At 38.8% G+C, this 15,501-nt stretch overlaps 1 protein-coding gene and 7 non-coding genes across 11 annotated transcripts in view; 7 read left to right on the forward strand and 1 right to left on the reverse strand.

Annotated features, from left to right (window-relative positions):
• LOC109888454 (DENN domain-containing protein 5A) overlaps positions 1–15,501 on the reverse strand; it is a 70,637-nt gene that overhangs the window by 36,979 nt on the left and 18,157 nt on the right. The window lies entirely within an intron of this gene.
• On the forward strand, positions 749–803 carry LOC116371876 (U7 small nuclear RNA). Its single transcript, XR_004209053.1, has one exon. It is a non-coding gene; the product is annotated as a U7 small nuclear RNA (small nuclear RNA).
• Positions 3,030–3,084, forward strand: LOC116371877 (U7 small nuclear RNA). Its single transcript, XR_004209054.1, has one exon. It is a non-coding gene; the product is annotated as a U7 small nuclear RNA (small nuclear RNA).
• Positions 5,311–5,365, forward strand: LOC116371879 (U7 small nuclear RNA). Its single transcript, XR_004209056.1, has one exon. It is a non-coding gene; the product is annotated as a U7 small nuclear RNA (small nuclear RNA).
• LOC116371883 (U7 small nuclear RNA) lies at positions 7,586–7,640 on the forward strand. The gene has a single exon (XR_004209058.1). It is a non-coding gene; the product is annotated as a U7 small nuclear RNA (small nuclear RNA).
• Positions 9,852–9,906, forward strand: LOC116371888 (U7 small nuclear RNA). Its single transcript, XR_004209059.1, has one exon. It is a non-coding gene; the product is annotated as a U7 small nuclear RNA (small nuclear RNA).
• On the forward strand, positions 12,133–12,187 carry LOC116371893 (U7 small nuclear RNA). Its single transcript, XR_004209060.1, has one exon. It is a non-coding gene; the product is annotated as a U7 small nuclear RNA (small nuclear RNA).
• On the forward strand, positions 14,796–14,850 carry LOC116371896 (U7 small nuclear RNA). The gene has a single exon (XR_004209063.1). It is a non-coding gene; the product is annotated as a U7 small nuclear RNA (small nuclear RNA).

Raw genomic sequence — 15,501 nt, forward strand, 5'->3', positions numbered from 1 at the left:
GCAACAGTTAACAAGTCGTCCCAGATAAATGATGCAGTGCCCCCCTTGGGTCAATAGAGATATTCCGTGTGACTAACACTTCAGTTAATTACTATAGCTCCAACCTTTGACCAATCAATGTAATTTTGTAAATTCCGGATCTCTATGGCAAGACACATCATTCACCCGAGTTTAGTCAAAATCGTCCCAGTGCTGTCTGAGATATCGTGTGATTAACGTACAAATGGACAGAGACAGAACCACAATCCCCTCCCCAATTTCATTGTGGGGGACAATTGTCATTCACCTGATGATAAGGCAAGACGTGATATATATATATTTTTTGCAAACATATGATGGGTCGCTGGTTTGCCTGGGAGGGGGTACCTGGGCAAGAAAATCGTGGCTGTAGAATTAACTGCTTAATCTGCTGTTTACTTTCACGTCCATAGCCTAGAATGCTGGGCTGGAAACTAGGCCAGAATTGTGAACAATTAGACTAGCCAAACAATGGAGTGGTATGTCAACAATACTAGGCACAATCAGACAGGAGACAAACAGAGAGCACAGAGAACACGGCATTCATCATGCTATCTATCCAGTCATGAAAACCTGGCTACTGTACAACTATAAGTCTAGATATATGTTAATGTAAAAATGTGCATATACCCCACCCACTCCCCTCCCCCATATCCCATTGTGTGCCACCCATGACCGAGAAACGTACATGCCAAAGAGAGTCCATATCATGATTTCATAAAGATTCATGGAAAATTTGCTCTTTTAGTATTTGTCTAGTAGGTTCCCTCAAAGAGGAAGCCCCACACCTATGTTAATGAGAATATGATGTGAACATTAGTAGCCTATATAATGCACAACAAAACACAGGTCTATACATCACTATGTAAGGTGGTGTTATAGCTGGTTTTCATTGTAATATAGTTAGCTCTGAATACTGCACAAGGCAAGGCAACTGATAGCCAAGAAAAAAGTGATCAATTAACACTTGTTTAACAAGCATTTGTGGGTGTTTAAAAGCCACTGTCATGGGCGACTGAATTAGTTATTTCTCTGCCAGTAGGCCAGGTACACATGCCTATTCACACACAGTACTGGGTGATGTTTTTTCTTGAGGCTATGATTAACAAGTTAGAGCTCTTGTCTGTCTGGATTAACAAGGACAACACACAGGTCTTTCCAGCGTTGTATGATTTTTGTGTGTGCAAATTAACTCAAGCTTACAAACAATGTCAAATGTGATATAACGAAGCACCTGAATGAGTTGGGTGCGCAATTACGCAGATACTTTCCCGAAACGGATGACAGAAACAACTGGATTCGTTATCCCTTTCATGCCCTGCCTCCAGTCCACTTACCGAAATCTGAACAAGAGAGCCTCATCGAAATTGCAACAAGCGGTTCTGTGAAAATGTAATTTAATCAGAAGCCACTGCCAGAGTTTTTGCGCTGTTAAGACACTGATGTCCTATGCAACCATGTACCTATGTGAGAGTGGATTCTCGGCCCTCACTAGCATGAAAACTAAATACAGGCACAGACTTTGTGTGGGAAATGATTTAAAACTGACTCTCGCTAATACAACCCAACATTGCAGAGTTATGTGCATCCTTTCAAGCACAGCCTTCTCATTAACCTGTGGTGAGTTATTGACAATTTTTGATGAACAAATAAGGTTATATATGTAAGATGGCTAAATAAAGAGCAAAATGATTGATTATTATTATATTATTATTTGTGCCCTGGTTCTATAAGAGCTCTTTGTCACTTCCTACGAGCTGGGTTGTGACAAACACTCACACTCATTCTTATGTTTAATATATGTATATTTTAGTGTGTGTGTGGCAGGCTTACAATGATGGCAAAAAAATAACATTTTAAAGTGCGCTTGGATTTGATTTGATTATAAAAAGCTTGGGAACCTGATGATTGTTACCTGTTTGATTGTTACCTGTTTTTGTTGATTGACTGCATTTCTTTTGTTAGTTTCTCATTTCATTAACTTACGTTGATTGATTGCTTATTGTTTGAATTGTTTATTATTTAGAATTTTTACTAAATTTGATTAGAAATGTTATTTTGAAGAAAATAACAAATGTATTGTGTTTGTTGAACCAGCTAAACAGCTGTTCTTAGCAAACGCGTTTGCCGTTACCTTTCTAGCTAATAGGCTATGTTAGAGATTACACCTCCTCTTCCAATTATAATGTGGGGAGGTAAAAATAATCAAAAACGATGTCCCAAATCTATTCATTTTAAAATGTTGATTACTTCTTGCAACAAGGCAACAGTTAACAAGTCGTCCCAGATAAATGATGCAGTGCCCCCCTTGGGTCAATAGAGATATTCCGTGTGACTAACACTTCAGTTAATTACTATAGCTCCAACCTTTGACCAATCAATGTAATTTTGTAAATTCCGGATCTCTATGGCAAGACACATCATTCACCCGAGTTTAGTCAAAATCGTCCCAGTGCTGTCTGAGATATCGTGTGATTAACGTACAAATGGACAGAGACAGAACCACAATCCCCTCCCCAATTTCATTGTGGGGGACAATTGTCATTCACCTGATGATAAGGCAAGACGTGATATATATATATTTTTTGCAAACATATGATGGGTCGCTGGTTTGCCTGGGAGGGGGTACCTGGGCAAGAAAATCGTGGCTGTAGAATTAACTGCTTAATCTGCTGTTTACTTTCACGTCCATAGCCTAGAATGCTGGGCTGGAAACTAGGCCAGAATTGTGAACAATTAGACTAGCCAAACAATGGAGTGGTATGTCAACAATACTAGGCACAATCAGACAGGAGACAAACAGAGAGCACAGAGAACACGGCATTCATCATGCTATCTATCCAGTCATGAAAACCTGGCTACTGTACAACTATAAGTCTAGATATATGTTAATGTAAAAATGTGCATATACCCCACCCACTCCCCTCCCCCATATCCCATTGTGTGCCACCCATGACCGAGAAACGTACATGCCAAAGAGAGTCCATATCATGATTTCATAAAGATTCATGGAAAATTTGCTCTTTTAGTATTTGTCTAGTAGGTTCCCTCAAAGAGGAAGCCCCACACCTATGTTAATGAGAATATGATGTGAACATTAGTAGCCTATATAATGCACAACAAAACACAGGTCTATACATCACTATGTAAGGTGGTGTTATAGCTGGTTTTCATTGTAATATAGTTAGCTCTGAATACTGCACAAGGCAAGGCAACTGATAGCCAAGAAAAAAGTGATCAATTAACACTTGTTTAACAAGCATTTGTGGGTGTTTAAAAGCCACTGTCATGGGCGACTGAATTAGTTATTTCTCTGCCAGTAGGCCAGGTACACATGCCTATTCACACACAGTACTGGGTGATGTTTTTTCTTGAGGCTATGATTAACAAGTTAGAGCTCTTGTCTGTCTGGATTAACAAGGACAACACACAGGTCTTTCCAGCGTTGTATGATTTTTGTGTGTGCAAATTAACTCAAGCTTACAAACAATGTCAAATGTGATATAACGAAGCACCTGAATGAGTTGGGTGCGCAATTACGCAGATACTTTCCCGAAACGGATGACAGAAACAACTGGATTCGTTATCCCTTTCATGCCCTGCCTCCAGTCCACTTACCGAAATCTGAACAAGAGAGCCTCATCGAAATTGCAACAAGCGGTTCTGTGAAAATGTAATTTAATCAGAAGCCACTGCCAGAGTTTTTGCGCTGTTAAGACACTGATGTCCTATGCAACCATGTACCTATGTGAGAGTGGATTCTCGGCCCTCACTAGCATGAAAACTAAATACAGGCACAGACTGTGTGTGGGAAATGATTTAAAACTGACTCTCTCTAATACAACCCAACATTGCAGAGTTATGTGCATCCTTTCAAGCACAGCCTTCTCATTAACCTGTGGTGAGTTATTGACAATTTTTGATGAACAAATAAGGTTATATATGTAAGATGGCTAAATAAAGAGCAAAATGATTGATTATTATTATATTATTATTTGTGCCCTGGTTCTATAAGAGCTCTTTGTCACTTCCTACGAGCTGGGTTGTGACAAACACTCACACTCATTCTTATGTTTAATATATGTATATTTTAGTGTGTGTGTGGCAGGCTTACAATGATGGCAAAAAAATAACATTTTAAAGTGCGCTTGGATTTGATTTGATTATAAAAAGCTTGGGAACCTGATGATTGTTACCTGTTTGATTGTTACCTGTTTTTGTTGATTGACTGCATTTCTTTTGTTAGTTTCTCATTTCATTAACTTACGTTGATTGATTGCTTATTGTTTGAATTGTTTATTATTTAGAATTTTTACTAAATTTGATTAGAAATTTTATTTTGAAGAAAATAACAAATGTATTGTGTTTGTTGAAACAGCTAAACAGCTGTTCTTAGCAAACGCGTTTGCCGTTACCTTTCTAGCTAATAGGCTATGTTAGAGATTACACCTCCTCTTCCAATTATAATGTGGGGAGGTAAAAATAATGAAAAACGATGTCCCAAATCTATTCATTTTAAAATGTTGATTACTTCTTGCAACAAGGCAACAGTTAACAAGTCGTCCCAGATAAATGATGCAGTGCCCCCCTTGGGTCAATAGAGATATTCCGTGTGACTAACACTTCAGTTAATTACTATAGCTCCAACCTTTGACCAATCAATGTAATTTTGTAAATTCCGGATCTCTATGGCAAGACACATCATTCACCCGAGTTTAGTCAAAATCGTCCCAGTGCTGTCTGAGATATCGTTTGATTAACGTACAAATGGACAGAGACAGAACCACAATCCCCTCCCCAATTTCATTGTGGGGGACAATTGTCATTCACCTGATGATAAGGCAAGACGTGATATATATATATTTTTTGCAAACATATGATGGGTCGCTGGTTTGCCTGGGAGGGGGTACCTGGGCAAGAAAATCGTGGCTGTAGAATTAACTGCTTAATCTGCTGTTTACTTTCACGTCCATAGCCTAAAATGCTGGGCTGGAAACTAGGCCAGAATTGTGAACAATTAGACTAGCCAAACAATGGAGTGGTATGTCAACAATACTAGGCACAATCAGACAGGAGACAAACAGAGAGCACAGAGAACACGGCATTCATCATGCTATCTATCCAGTCATGAAAACCTGGCTACTGTACAACTATAAGTCTAGATATATGTTAATGTAAAAATGTGCATATACCCCACCCACTCCCCTCCCCCATATCCCATTGTGTGCCACCCATGACCGAGAAACGTACATGCCAAAGAGAGTCCATATCATGATTTCATAAAGATTCATGGAAAATTTGCTCTTTTAGTATTTGTCTAGTAGGTTCCCTCAAAGAGGAAGCCCCACACCTATGTTAATGAGAATATGATGTGAACATTAGTAGCCTATATAATGCACAACAAAACACAGGTCTATACATCACTATGTAAGGTGGTGTTATAGCTGGTTTTCATTGTAATTTAGTTAGCTCTGAATACTGCACAAGGCAAGGCAACTGATAGCCAAGAAAAAAGTGATCAATTAACACTTGTTTAACAAGCATTTGTGGGTGTTTAAAAGCCACTGTCATGGGCGACTGAATTAGTTATTTCTCTGCCAGTAGGCCAGGTACACATGCCTATTCACACACAGTACTGGGTGATGTTTTTTCTTGAGGCTATGATTAACAAGTTAGAGCTCTTGTCTGTCTGGATTAACAAGGACAACACACAGGTCTTTCCAGCGTTGTATGATTTTTGTGTGTGCAAATTAACTCAAGCTTACAAACAATGTCAAATGTGATATAACGAAGCACCTGAATGAGTTGGGTGCGCAATTACGCAGATACTTTCCCGAAACGGATGACAGAAACAACTGGATTCGTTATCCCTTTCATGCCCTGCCTCCAGTCCACTTACCGAAATCTGAACAAGAGAGCCTCATCGAAATTGCAACAAGCGGTTCTGTGAAAATTTAATTTAATCAGAAGCCAATGCCAGAGTTTTTGCGCTGTTAAGACACTGATGTCCTATGCAACCATGTACCTATGTGAGAGTGGATTCTCGGCCCTCACTAGCATGAAAACTAAATACAGGCACAGACTGTGTGTGGGAAATGATTTAAAACTGAGACTCTCTCTAATACAACCCAACATTGCAGAGTTATGTGCATCCTTTCAAGCACAGCCTTCTCATTAACCTGTGGTGAGTTATTGACAATTTTTGATGAACAAATAAGGTTATATATGTAAGATGGCTAAATAAAGAGCAAAATGATTGATTATTATTATTTGTGCCCTGGTTCTATAAGAGCTCTCTGTCACTTCCTACGAGCTGGGTTGTGACAAACACTCACACTCATTCTTATGTTTAATATATGTATATTTTAGTGTGTGTGTGGCAGGCTTACAATGATGGCAAAAAAATAACATTTTAAAGTGCGCTTGGATTTGATTTGATTATAAAAAGCTTGGGAACCTGATGATTGTTACCTGTTTGATTGTTACCTGTTTTTGTTGATTGACTGCATTTCTTTTGTTAGTTTCTCATTTCATTAACTTACGTTGATTGATTGCTTATTGTTTGAATTGTTTATTATTTAGAATTTTTACTAAATTTGATTAGAAATTTTATTTTGAAGAAAATAACAAATGTATTGTGTTTGTTGAAACAGCTAAACAGCTGTTCTTAGCAAACGCGTTTGCCGTTACCTTTCTAGCTAATAGGCTATGTTAGAGATTACACCTCCTCTTCCAATTATAATGTGGGGAGGTAAAAATAATGAAAAACGATGTCCCAAATCTATTCATTTTAAAATGTTGATTACTTCTTGCAACAAGGCAACAGTTAACAAGTCGTCCCAGATAAATGATGCAGTGCCCCCCTTGGGTCAATAGAGATATTCCGTGTGACTAACACTTCAGTTAATTACTATAGCTCCAACCTTTGACCAATCAATGTAATTTTGTAAATTCCGGATCTCTATGGCAAGACACATCATTCACCCGAGTTTAGTCAAAATCGTCCCAGTGCTGTCTGAGATATCGTTTGATTAACGTACAAATGGACAGAGACAGAACCACAATCCCCTCCCCAATTTCATTGTGGGGGACAATTGTCATTCACCTGATGATAAGGCAAAACGTGATATATATATATTTTTTGCAAACATATGATGGGTCGCTGGTTTGCCTGGGAGGGGGTACCTGGGCAAGAAAATCGTGGCTGTAGAATTAACTGCTTAATCTGCTGTTTACTTTCACGTCCATAGCCTAGAATGCTGGGCTGGAAACTAGGCCAGAATTGTGAACAATTAGACTAGCCAAACAATGGAGTGGTATGTCAACAATACTAGGCACAATCAGACAGGAGACAAACAGAGAGCACAGAGAACACGGCATTCATCATGCTATCTATCCAGTCATGAAAACCTGGCTACTGTACAACTATAAGTCTAGATATATGTTAATGTAAAAATGTGCATATACCCCACCCACTCCCCTCCCCCATATCCCATTGTGTGCCACCCATGACCGAGAAACGTACATGCCAAAGAGAGTCCATATCATGATTTCATAAAGATTCATGGAAAATTTGCTCTTTTAGTATTTGTCTAGTAGGTTCCCTCAAAGAGGAAGCCCCACACCTATGTTAATGAGAATATGATGTGAACATTAGTAGCCTATATAATGCACAACAAAACACAGGTCTATACATCACTATGTAAGGTGGTGTTATAGCTGGTTTTCATTGTAATTTAGTTAGCTCTGAATACTGCACAAGGCAAGGCAACTGATAGCCAAGAAAAAAGTGATCAATTAACACTTGTTTAACAAGCATTTGTGGGTGTTTAAAAGCCACTGTCATGGGCGACTGAATTAGTTATTTCTCTGCCAGTAGGCCAGGTACACATGCCTATTCACACACAGTACTGGGTGATGTTTTTTCTTGAGGCTATGATTAACAAGTTAGAGCTCTTGTCTGTCTGGATTAACAAGGACAACACACAGGTCTTTCCAGCGTTGTATGATTTTTGTGTGTGCAAATTAACTCAAGCTTACAAACAATGTCAAATGTGATATAACGAAGCACCTGAATGAGTTGGGTGCGCAATTACGCAGATACTTTCCCGAAACGGATGACAGAAACAACTGGATTCGTTATCCCTTTCATGCCCTGCCTCCAGTCCACTTACCGAAATCTGAACAAGAGAGCCTCATCGAAATTGCAACAAGCGGTTCTGTGAAAATGTAATTTAATCAGAAGCCACTGCCAGAGTTTTTGCGCTGTTAAGACACTGATGTCCTATGCAACCATGTACCTATGTGAGAGTGGATTCTCGGCCCTCACTAGCATGAAAACTAAATACAGGCACAGACTTTGTGTGGGAAATGATTTAAAACTGACTCTCTCTAATACAACCCAACATTGCAGAGTTATGTGCATCCTTTCAAGCACAGCCTTCTCATTAACCTGTGGTGAGTTATTGACAATTTTTGATGAACAAATAAGGTTATATATGTAAGATGGCTAAATAAAGAGCAAAATGATTGATTATTATTATATTATTATTTGTGCCCTGGTTCTATAAGAGCTCTTTGTCACTTCCTACGAGCTGGGTTGTGACAAACACTCACACTCATTCTTATGTTTAATATATGTATATTTTAGTGTGTGTGTGGCAGGCTTACAATGATGGCAAAAAAATAACATTTTAAAGTGCGCTTGGATTTGATTTGATTATAAAAAGCTTGGGAACCTGATGATTGTTACCTGTTTTTGTTGATTGACTGCATTTCTTTTGTTAGTTTCTCATTTCATTAACTTACGTTGATTGATTGCTTATTGTTTGAATTGTTTATTATTTAGAATTTTTACTAAATTTGATTAGAAATGTTATTTTGAAGAAAATAACAAATGTATTGTGTTTGTTGAACCAGCTAAACAGCTGTTCTTAGCAAACGCGTTTGCCGTTACCTTTCTAGCTAATAGGCTATGTTAGAGATTACACCTCCTCTTCCAATTATAATGTGGGGAGGTAAAAATAATCAAAAACGATGTCCCAAATCTATTCATTTTAAAATGTTGATTACTTCTTGCAACAAGGCAACAGTTAACAAGTCGTCCCAGATAAATGATGCAGTGCCCCCCTTGGGTCAATAGAGATATTCCGTGTGACTAACACTTCAGTTAATTACTATAGCTCCAACCTTTGACCAATCAATGTAATTTTGTAAATTCCGGATCTCTATGGCAAGACACATCATTCACCCGAGTTTAGTCAAAATCGTCCCAGTGCTGTCTGAGATATCGTGTGATTAACGTACAAATGGACAGAGACAGAACCACAATCCCCTCCCCAATTTCATTGTGGGGGACAATTGTCATTCACCTGATGATAAGGCAAGACGTGATATATATATATTTTTTGCAAACATATGATGGGTCGCTGGTTTGCCTGGGAGGGGGTACCTGGGCAAGAAAATCGTGGCTGTAGAATTAACTGCTTAATCTGCTGTTTACTTTCACGTCCATAGCCTAGAATGCTGGGCTGGAAACTAGGCCAGAATTGTGAACAATTAGACTAGCCAAACAATGGAGTGGTATGTCAACAATACTAGGCACAATCAGACAGGAGACAAACAGAGAGCACAGAGAACACGGCATTCATCATGCTATCTATCCAGTCATGAAAACCTGGCTACTGTACAACTATAAGTCTAGATATATGTTAATGTAAAAATGTGCATATACCCCACCCACTCCCCTCCCCCATATCCCATTGTGTGCCACCCATGACCGAGAAACGTACATGCCAAAGAGAGTCCATATCATGATTTCATAAAGATTCATGGAAAATTTGCTCTTTTAGTATTTGTCTAGTAGGTTCCCTCAAAGAGGAAGCCCCACACCTATGTTAATGAGAATATGATGTGAACATTAGTAGCCTATATAATGCACAACGAAACACAGGTCTATACATCACTATGTAAGGTGGTGTTATAGCTGGTTTTCATTGTAATATAGTTAGCTCTGAATACTGCACAAGGCAAGGCAACTGATAGCCAAGAAAAAAGTGATCAATTAACACTTGTTTAACAAGCATTTGTGGGTGTTTAAAAGCCACTGTCATGGGCGACTGAATTAGTTATTTCTCTGCCAGTAGGCCAGGTACACATGCCTATTCACACACAGTACTGGGTGATGTTTTTTCTTGAGGCTATGATTAACAAGTTAGAGCTCTTGTCTGTCTGGATTAACAAGGACAACACACAGGTCTTTCCAGCGTTGTATGATTTTTGTGTGTGCAAATTAACTCAAGCTTACAAACAATGTCAAATGTGATATAACGAAGCACCTGAATGAGTTGGGTGCGCAATTACGCAGATACTTTCCCGAAACGGATGACAGAAACAACTGGATTCGTTATCCCTTTCATGCCCTGCCTCCAGTCCACTTACCGAAATCTGAACAAGAGAGCCTCATCGAAATTGCAACAAGCGGTTCTGTGAAAATGTAATTTAATCAGAAGCCACTGCCAGAGTTTTTGCGCTGTTAAGACACTGATGTCCTATGCAACCATGTACCTATGTGAGAGTGGATTCTCGGCCCTCACTAGCATGAAAACTAAATACAGGCACAGACTGTGTGTGGGAAATGATTTAAAACTGACTCTCTCTAATACAACCCAACATTGCAGAGTTATGTGCATCCTTTCAAGCACAGCCTTCTCATTAACCTGTGGTGAGTTATTGACAATTTTTGATGAACAAATAAGGTTATATATGTAAGATGGCTAAATAAAGAGCAAAATGATTGATTATTATTATATTATTATTTGTGCCCTGGTTCTATAAGAGCTCTTTGTCACTTCCTACGAGCTGGGTTGTGACAAACACTCACACTCATTCTTATGTTTAATATATGTATATTTTAGTGTGTGTGTGGCAGGCTTACAATGATGGCAAAAAAATAACATTTTAAAGTGCGCTTGGATTTGATTTGATTATAAAAAGCTTGGGAACCTGATGATTGTTACCTGTTTGATTGTTACCTGTTTTTGTTGATTGACTGCATTTCTTTTGTTAGTTTCTCATTTCATTAACTTACGTTGATTGATTGCTTATTGTTTGAATTGTTTATTATTTAGAATTTTTACTAAATTTGATTAGAAATTTTATTTTGAAGAAAATAACAAATGTATTGTGTTTGTTGAAACAGCTAAACAGCTGTTCTTAGCAAACGCGTTTGCCGTTACCTTTCTAGCTAATAGGCTATGTTAGAGATTACACCTCCTCTTCCAATTATAATGTGGGGAGGTAAAAATAATGAAAAACGATGTCCCAAATCTATTCATTTTAAAATGTTGATTACTTCTTGCAACAAGGCAACAGTTAACAAGTCGTCCCAGATAAATGATGCAGTGCCCCCCTTGGGTCAATAGAGATATTCCGTGTGACTAACACTTCAGTTAATTACTATAGCTCCAACCTTTGACCAATCAATGTAATTTTGTAAATTCCGGATCTCTATGGCAAGACACATCATTCACCCGAGTTTAGTCAAAATCGTCCCAGTGCTGTCTGAGATATCGTTTGATTAACGTACAAATGGACAGAGACAGAACCACAATCCCCTCCCCAATTTCATTGTGGGGGACAATTGTCATTCACCTGATGATAAGGCAAGACGTGATATATATATATTTTTTGCAAACATATGATGGGTCGCTGGTTTGCCTGGGAGGGGGTACCTGGGCAAGAAAATCGTGGCTGTAGAATTAACTGCTTAATCTGCTGTTTACTTTCACGTCCATAGCCTAGAATGCTGGGCTGGAAACTAGGCCAGAATTGTGAACAATTAGACTAGCCAAACAATGGAGTGGTATGTCAACAATACTAGGCACAATCAGACAGGAGACAAACAGAGAGCACAGAGAACACGGCATTCATCATGCTATCTATCCAGTCATGAAAACCTGGCTACTGTACAACTATAAGTCTAGATATATGTTAATGTAAAAATGTGCATATACCCCACCCACTCCCCTCCCCCATATCCCATTGTGTGCCACCCATGACCGAGAAACGTACATGCCAAAGAGAGTCCATATCATGATTTCATAAAGATTCATGGAAAATTTGCTCTTTTAGTATTTGTCTAGTAGGTTCCCTCAAAGAGGAAGCCCCACACCTATGTTAATGAGAATATGATGTGAACATTAGTAGCCTATATAATGCACAACAAAACACAGGTCTATACATCACTATGTAAGGTGGTGTTATAGCTGGTTTTCATTGTAATATAGTTAGCTCTGAATACTGCACAAGGCAAGGCAACTGATAGCCAAGAAAAAAGTGATCAATTAACACTTGTTTAACAAGCATTTGTGGGTGTTTAAAAGCCACTGTCATGGGCGACTGAATTAGTTATTTCTCTGCCAGTAGGCCAGGTACACATGCCTATTCACACACAGTACTGGGTGATGTTTTTTCTTGAGGCTATGATTAACAAGTTAGAGCTCTTGTCTGTCTGGATTAACAAGGACAACACACAGGTCTTTCCAGCGTTGTATGATTTTTGTGTGTGCAAATTAACTCAAGCTTACAAACAATGTCAAATGTGATATAACGAAGCACCTGAATGAGTTGGGTGCGCAATTACGCAGATACTTTCCCGAAACGGATGACAGAAACAACTGGATTCGTTATCCCTTTCATGCCCTGCCTCCAGTCCACTTACCGAAATCTGAACAAGAGAGCCTCATCGAAATTGCAACAAGCGGTTCTGTGAAAATTTAATTTAATCAGAAGCCAATGCCAGAGTTTTTGCGCTGTTAAGACACTGATGTCCTATGCAACCATGTACCTATGTGAGAGTGGATTCTCGGCCCTCACTAGCATGAAAACTAAATACAGGCACAGACTGTGTGTGGGAAATGATTTAAAACTGAGACTCTCTCTAATACAACCCAACATTGCAGAGTTATGTGCATCCTTTCAAGCACAGCCTTCTCATTAACCTGTGGTGAGTTATTGACAATTTTTGATGAACAAATAAGGTTATATATGTAAGATGGCTAAATAAAGAGCAAAATGATTGATTATTATTATTTGTGCCCTGGTTCTATAAGAGCTCTCTGTCACTTCCTACGAGCTGGGTTGTGACAAACACTCACACTCATTCTTATGTTTAATATATGTATATTTTAGTGTGTGTGTGGCAGGCTTACAATGATGGCAAAAAAATAACATTTTAAAGTGCGCTTGGATTTGATTTGATTATAAAAAGCTTGGGAACCTGATGATTGTTACCTGTTTGATTGTTACCTGTTTTTGTTGATTGACTGCATTTCTTTTGTTAGTTTCTCATTTCATTAACTTACGTTGATTGATTGCTTATTGTTTGAATTGTTTATTATTTAGAATTTTTACTAAATTTGATTAGAAATGTTATTTTGAAGAAAATAACAAATGTATTGTGTTTGTTGAACCAGCTAAACAGCTGTTCTTAGCAAACGTGTTTGCCGTTACCTTTCTAGCTAATAGGCTATGTTAGAGATTACACTTCCTCTTCCAATTATAATGTGGGGAGGTAAAAATAATGAAAAACGATGTCCCAAATCTATTCATTTTAAAATGTTGATTACTTCTTGCAACAAGGCAACAGTTAACAAGTCGTCCCAGATAAATGATGCAGTGCCCCCCTTGGGTCAATAGAGATATTCCGTGTGACTAACACTTCAGTTAATTACTATAGCTCAAACCTTTGACCAATCAATGTAATTTTGTAAATTCCGGATCTCTATGGCAAGACACATCATTCACCCGAGTTTAGTCAAAATCGTCCCAGTGCTGTCTGAGATATCGTGTGACTAACGTACAAATGGACAGAGACAGATCCACAGTCCCCTCCCCAATTTCATTGTGGGGGACAATTCTCATTCACCTGTTGACGTGATATATATATTTTTTGCTAACATATGATGGGTCGCTGGTTTGCCTGGGAGGGGGTACCTGGGCAAGAAAATCGTGGATGTAGAATTAACTGCTTAATCTGCTGTTTACTTTCAGGTTTCCTCAGAGAGAAAGCCCCACAACTATTGAAAATATGATGTGAACATTAGTAGCCTATATAATGCACCACAGAACACTAGGCCTATACATCACTATGTAGGTTAGTGTTATGACTGGTTTTCATTGTAATATAGTTAGCTCTGAATACTGTTCAAGGCAGGGCCCCTAATAGCCAAGAAAAAAGTGATAAATTAACACTTGTTTGACAATCATTTTTGGGTGTTTAAAAGCCACTGTCATGGGCCACTGAATTAATTATTTATTTGCCAGTAGGCCAGGTACACATGCCTATTCACACACGGTACTGGTCTCATCCATGGACTAGCCAAAGTCACAATGAGTCAGGGTCAGTTCAGAAAGCACTGGCCCTTCCTCTCTGTGTCAGCCAGGTCAGTATTATTTATTAGGGATCCCTCTTCCTGGGGTCCAAAACTATATAAAAACACTTACATTACATATACAACAAAATATACAAAAGTACATCATGTAACATTATTACACCAATACATCTACAATACAACATGTTTAACACCACCACACAACAATATCACAATGTATGCATGTGTCTGTACATTCGTGTGTGTCTCTTCAGTGATATCATGTGGGGGGAAATGGGATATACCCCACCCACTCCCCTCCCCCATATCCCAGTGTGTGCCACCCATGACCGAGAAACATACATGCCAAAGATAGTCCATATCATAATTTCATAAATTATCATGGAAAATCTGCTATTTTAGTATTTGTCCAGTAGGTTTCCTCAGAGAGGAAGCCCCACAACAATGTTAAGGAGAACATGATACAGAAGTCTGTAGTCTCTATAATGCACCTTAAAACAGTAGGCCTATACATCACCATATAAATTAGCCTGGTTTTCCTTGTTATGTATTTAATGCTGAAGACTGTCAAAGGCAGGGCCCCTAATAGCTATGAAAAAAGTGAACAATTAACACTCTTGTTTAACATGCATTTGTTGGTGTTAAAAGCCACTGTCATGGGCCACTTAATTCATTATTTCTCTGCCAGTAGGTTTAGTACACATGCCTATGCACACAAAGTACTGGACTCATCCATGGACTACCTAAAGTCACAAGTAGTAGGCCACTACCGAGTTCCAAACTGACTCTGGAAGTAATGTCAGCACAATAACTTTTCGTCGGGAGCTTCATGAAATGGGTTTCCATGGCAGAGCAGCCGCACACAAGCCTAAGATAGAATACACAATACAAAGCGTTGGCTGGAGTGGTGTAAAGCTTGCCAGCATTGGACTCTGCACGACACGACACCATGTTCTTGAGCATGAGGCGCCTTCAGAGCAAACCCACCTCTCAGGACAATGGATTATCCTATGGGGTATTACTACACCACATCAGACGTCACACTACATAAAGATGAGGGAGGCCAGCAGCCTCGTCTCACAGCGCAATA

The sequence above is a fragment of the Oncorhynchus kisutch genome, linkage group LG3 (assembly GCF_002021735.2).
Source record: "Oncorhynchus kisutch isolate 150728-3 linkage group LG3, Okis_V2, whole genome shotgun sequence".
Lineage (NCBI taxonomy): Eukaryota > Metazoa > Chordata > Actinopteri > Salmoniformes > Salmonidae > Oncorhynchus > Oncorhynchus kisutch.